Source organism: Fundulus heteroclitus, chromosome 14, assembly GCF_011125445.2.
Source record: "Fundulus heteroclitus isolate FHET01 chromosome 14, MU-UCD_Fhet_4.1, whole genome shotgun sequence".
In the NCBI taxonomy this organism is placed as follows: Eukaryota; Metazoa; Chordata; class Actinopteri; order Cyprinodontiformes; family Fundulidae; genus Fundulus; species Fundulus heteroclitus.
The window spans coordinates 1,033,057-1,039,056 of NC_046374.1; positions in this window are offsets into that span (position 1 = coordinate 1,033,057).

Sequence of the window (6,000 nt, forward strand, 5' to 3'; positions counted from 1 at the left end):
AACTCTAAAACCCCAAAATCCTAAGTAAATCAAAAACTGAAATCGAGCCCAAAAAATAACAGAAGGCACTGGCCTTAAGGGCTCAGGCAAAAACGGCTGCTAAGCAAAAAAGAAAAAGTCTTCGTGGAGGTCGTCCTGGACGAGGCAGGCGGCGGAGCAGCATCGCCCGACTAAACCCTCGAGGAGGGCGGCCCCGACGAGGCAAAGTCAAGCGGCCCGGAGACCGCGGTCGGCGGCTCTGGCCGAACAAAAAAGTAAGAGGCGGCCGCCGTGGTGGGCGGCCCCGACAAGGCAGAGTCGAGCGGCTCGAAGTCCGCAGTCTGCGGCTCCGGCCAAACAGAGAAGTCAGAGGCAGGGCCAAGCTACCGGTCTCGGCGGAAACCGAGGCCAGAGGCGGGTCCTCCTGCACCTCCTCACGAGGCTTGGGCGGAGGCAGGTCCTCCTGGACCTCCTCACGAGGCTTGGGCGGAGGCAGGTCCTCCTGGACCTCCTCACGAGGCTTGGGCGGAGGCAGGTCCTCCTGGACCTCCTCACGAGGCTTGGGCGGAGGCAGGTCCTCCTGGACCTCCTCACGAGGCTTGGGCGGAGGCAGGTCCTCCTGGACCTCCTCACGAGGCTTGGGCTGAGGCAAAGCGGCTCCCTCGGAGGCCTCGGGCTGAGGCAAAGCGGCTCCCTCGGAGGCCTCGGGCTGAGGCAAAGCGGCTCCCTCGGAGGCCTCGGGCTGAGGCAAAGCGGCTCCCTCGGAGGCCTCGGGCTGAGGCAAAGCGGCTCCCTCGGAGGCCTCGGGCTGAGGCAAAGCGGCTCCCTCGGAGGCCTCGGGCTGAGGCAAAGCGGCTCCCTCGGAGGCCTCGGGCTGAGGCAAAGCGGCTCCCTCGGAGGCCTCGGGCTGAGGCAAAGCGGCTCCCTCGGAGACCTTGGGCTCATCCTCGTCGGCCGGCGGATCTATTTTCTTGGCGGCCGGCAGAGCGGAGCCTTCAGTGGTCGGCAGAGCAGATCCTTCAGCGGCCGGCAGAGCGGAGCTTACTGGTGGAGGCGGAACCCTCTCCTCGGCTACTTCAGGCAGTGACGGGCAACAGGCTTCAGAAAGCGGATTTAGATCTCAAATCATTTTTATTTAACTGCGCTCTGAATGGACAGTGTTGTCAATGGATCATCTGTAGCCCATTCCTTATGGGCTTTATTTTTCTGCGTGAGGAATGCAATGTGTGTGAAGTCAGGGCAATGCGTAAGGTATTTGAGAGAGCTGAGAACCCTTTGATGAGGCAGACAAGTTCCCTTGGAGCTTTTTGATGATGTATTGGTTTCTTTTCATGTCATTTTTTGATACAGACAACAGCGGATTGACGGCTCACTAGAAGTGCTAAGACAAAACGGAAGTGCTGATGTTAAACAAGTAGGTGGGGCTGAATAGGGTGAATAGGGTTTTATCAAGTCCGACACCAAAGGCGTTTTACATTACAATTAGTCATTCACCCACTCACTCATACATTCACACCCTATAGAGTTGAGCTATGTTAATAGCCACAGCTGCCTTGGGGCAGACTGACATAAGCGTGGGTGCCATACATCGGCGCCACTGAATCCTCTGACCACCATCAGCAGGCAGTAGCTCAGGTGATCTGCCCCCCAAGGATGTTGGCGAAACAGAACGGCAAGTCATATATAGCTCCTATGAAGAGTTGCTAATCAAGTATGTGAACATTTACACCATAATGACCTGTTTAAAGAGTTTCAGTCAGGCTTCAGAGCTCATTATAGTACCGAAACCGCTCTGGTGAAAGTCATTAATAATATTGTCATGGCCTCAGATAATGGACTTGTGTCTTATGGCTGGAGGTTTTAGGCCTATTGGATCTCAGTGCTGCATTTGACACACAATATTCTCCTAGAAAGACTAGAACATACTCTAGGGAAAAGCATTAGACTGGTTTAAATCTTATTCATCTGGCTGATTCCACTATGTTCATGTGTATTAAATCGTCTTCAAAGTCCAGGGTCACTTATGGAGTACCATGAGGCTCAGTTATTGGGCCAATTTGCTTTACTATATATGCTTCCAATTTAAAAATGATCAGCCAGCATAGCTATAGATTCTGTACATATATCTATTTTGTCTGCACCATCAACACCAAGTCAAATTCCTTGTAAGTGCAAACCTACTTGGCAAGAAACTTGATTCTGATTCTGAAGCAATTATGCCATAGCTTTGCAAACATTTTAAGCAAAAGAATAATTTAAACAACAACTTATTTAACATACTTTTTTGGATGCAGAGAAACCACTTTAAAATTATAAAATATTTTTGAATCATGATTATATGGTGCAAATCAAATATATAAATGTGTTTCAGGGATGTGCCAACTAATAATAAGAAAAATGCATGCTTAGCACTTCTCTGTGGTTTAGTGTAACCCGGTTAAAAATGTTAAACGGTACTATTTCATTCAAATAGAAAAATAGTCTGAGTAAGAAGGTTGAAATGTGTTGAAATGTTAAAAACATTATAAAAGCAGTTTAAATGTATATATTATGTTATTATTTGTCTGAGAGATGTATTTGTGTAAATTTAGGGGGTTAATAGAAATGGGTGGGGGTGTGGCTACGGCGGGACAGCAGAGAGGGAGAGAGGCGAGGGAGAGGGAGAAAAGACGAAGAAAAAAGAGAGAAACGAAAAAGCTGGCGAACGGTATCAAAAAGAGACTGTTAAGCAGTTTTGTGACCAAAGTCGTGGAGGAGTACTACCTGGACTCTCCAGAGGACTTAATGGTACCTTTCCAGTTTGTTTGGGTGGACTACTCAACCTGAGCTGAGAGGTAAATGAGGAGCTAGCAGCTAACTGAGGTGCTAGTGTGTTGCCGTGGCTTTGTTAAGCTAACAGCCCGCTCAGACGGTGGGAACGGAGGGGGAGCTGCAGACGGAGAGCTGCAGACGGAGAGCAAGCGACGCGACTTCGGCAGTGACGAGCCTTCATATCCTCCAGACGGATTTTCCTCTTTAACTCACTTCTTCCACTGCCATTCGCCTTGGGGTTTTGAGGTCATCGAACTCCAGCTACAATTAGGCCTGCACCGAGCTCTAAAGGGTACCCATTTAGGTTTTAAAAAGTAAAACTAATAAGATTGCCGGCTTTAATAATAAGGTGTGTGGGCCCACAAATTGCATGTTTTTGTTAATTATGTGTATGTGTGGTATAGTGTTTGCCTGAAGAAAAGAGAGGCAATTTATTCTGAAGATTGTTAATTGAAAGAAAAAGAACACTGGTATTTTCATTTAATTTGTTTCATTTAATTTGTTATTATTTATATTTAAATTTTCATATAAATAGTTGAATACAGAGTTTCTAGAAATCTTGTGATGTGTTTTATTCTTACCTTAACAGAGGAATTCATCTGATTCTGGGTTTGACTTGTTTATTGGTTTTCTGAGCTAACTGAAATGTCACAGGTAAGATAAAATAGGCACATCAATAAGGTTAAAAGAGAGATCCAAAACTACAATTAAAGCTGAGTACATCAGGGTTAAGCACAAGTGATATTTTAAAAGAACCCAAATGCACTGCCCTCATCTTTATGGTAACTGAGGGGAGCGCTACATAAAATGGAGGCACCGCTGGGATTGTTTTGGATTGCTCAGAAGGAAAAAAAAGAGGTTAATTTAAAACGTTACTGAGTTAAAGTAACTAATTAAAGTGCTAAGCTATTTACAAACAGCATAAACATGGACAAATCAGAACTAGTGTAAGAGTTAAAACGCTGGCGCCGTGGTGAGGGTTTGGATCAGACTCATTCGCTTATGACCATCATCCCAAAAGATGTAAGGATCAGTGAAGTAGAAGAAACACTGGGAACTATCAAGTCTTTGGGACGGGTGCGTGTCCGTGGGAGAAACTTCAGTGCCAGACTAAACAGACGGATGGTTTTGTGCGAGTGTAAAGAGACTGTGAATGAGGAGAGAGTTCCTCCTGAAGTTGTGGTGATTGATGGTGGAGAGATGTGGCCTGTTATCATCATTGGAAATGCACAGGCAGCTGCTGAAGAGTTTAATAGTAAACTGCAAGGGTTGCTGCAGACTGAAGGGAAAACAATGGAGGACGTCAAAAGCTTATTTCCCAGTACACACCAGCCCACTAGCTCCTCTGAATCTATCTTTCGTGCTGTTGGAGATTTTTTGGACAAGACAAGCAAACCAGCTGATGGTGGGAGCTACGGCCGACTACGCATATTCTCAGGAACCTTACCAACGCCACCAGGTGATGAACCATTTGATCATTGGCTAGGGCAAGCATGGCTCTGACCGAGAAAAAAGACGCAGACTTATTGGAAGTTTAAAGGGGCCTGCACTAGAAATTGTGAAAGCAATACGGCATGCCAACCCTAACGCCAGCGTAAAAGAATGCTTGGAAGCCCTTGAAAGGGCTTTTGGAAGTGCTGAGTCCGGCGATGATCTCTACTTTGCTTTCCGATTGATGCAACAGCAAAAAGGAGAGAAATTATCCGATTTTCTTCGACATCTGGAGAGGTATCTAGAGAAGGTGATTCAATGAGGTGGTCTTTCTGCAAGCTGCACGGATCGAGCTCGACTGGAACCACTGCAAAGAGGTGCTATCACTTCAGACCTGATGTTGATCCAGCTGCGCTTGAGAGAAAGGAAGACTGCACCCCCAAACTTTCTACAGCTTTTGAATGAGATCCGTGCTGAGGAAGAGTATGAAAGTTCTAGAAAGAAGCTCAGTGCCTCAGTACACAAAGTACATGCTAATCCTGAAGTGGATACAAGGCAGGCCGAGATCAAGAGCTTAAAGGCGGAAATAAAAGAACTAAAGTCCATCGTTGCATCAGTGGTGACCCAATACACTCCAGTCAAAGAGGATTATAGGGAGGTTACACCATCATTGCACCGCCTGGTCCCGAGAACCGGCAAGACGCCGAACTGGCTGCCTTGAAAAAACAACTGAAACGTCTAAAGCAGATAACAAGATGTCTGAGCAACATGTGGCGGTTTCAACCTTAGAAGCTTCTAAACAGGTCTCCCACACACCCAAAGGAACACCAAAAAAGTCAGAGCAGAATTTCTGCTACAGGTGTGGTGAGAGCGAACATTTTGCCACCAAGTGTCACAACCCTGAAGATCAAACCAAGGTTATCAGAAAGCTAATCCATGCTTTAAAGGTGACAAAAGGCCAACAGCAGTCTGGTGTTTCCCCCGCCAGTGAAGTGAACTGTGGGGTCAAAAAAAGTGCTGTTACCTCATCTGAGCCAGCTGGCATTCCTGAAGGCCTAATTGGCCCACCCAGCATCGTACCGGTGAAAGTAAATGGTCATTGCTGTGATGCCTTGATTGATAGTGGCTCTCAGGTCACCTTTATTTTTGAGTATTGGTATCAGTCTTACCTGTCTGATGTCCTAATACGCCCCGTGTCTGGTTTAGCCCTGTGGGGACTAAGTGAATCTGAGGGCAGTTATCCCTACTGTGGGTACGTAGTGGTCGTTGTTGAATATCCAGCAAAAGTTGCAGGGACCGACCAGACTATGACAATCCTCGCTCTTATCTGCCCCCAGCCCCGAACTGCAGATTAGACTCCTGTCATTGTAGGGACCAATACAAGTCACATCCGACGTCTAGTGCAGCAATGTAGAGACAGTGGCATTGACATCACCCAGAAACTGGGAATACGGTGTTACAGAGACAATAATCTAACATCGACTAACACAGACACCGGTCTGAAAGAGAAGGATAATATTTCCCGTGTGTTATGGCAAGGCCCTGGTCCACTGACTCTGCCCCCTGGTGGTGATTGTAGTGCAGTCTGCAAAGTCGAGTACACACACCATGTCGACAAAGAAATTGTGATGGTTGACTCGTCTCCTTTAACTCCACCACCTGCTGGTGTACTATTTCAACCCATGGTGGTGCCCAGCGAAGACGTGAATGTCAGCCATTTTAGAATCCTGGTCCAAAATGAGTCCTTGACAGAGACAATCATACCAGTGGGAACAGTTA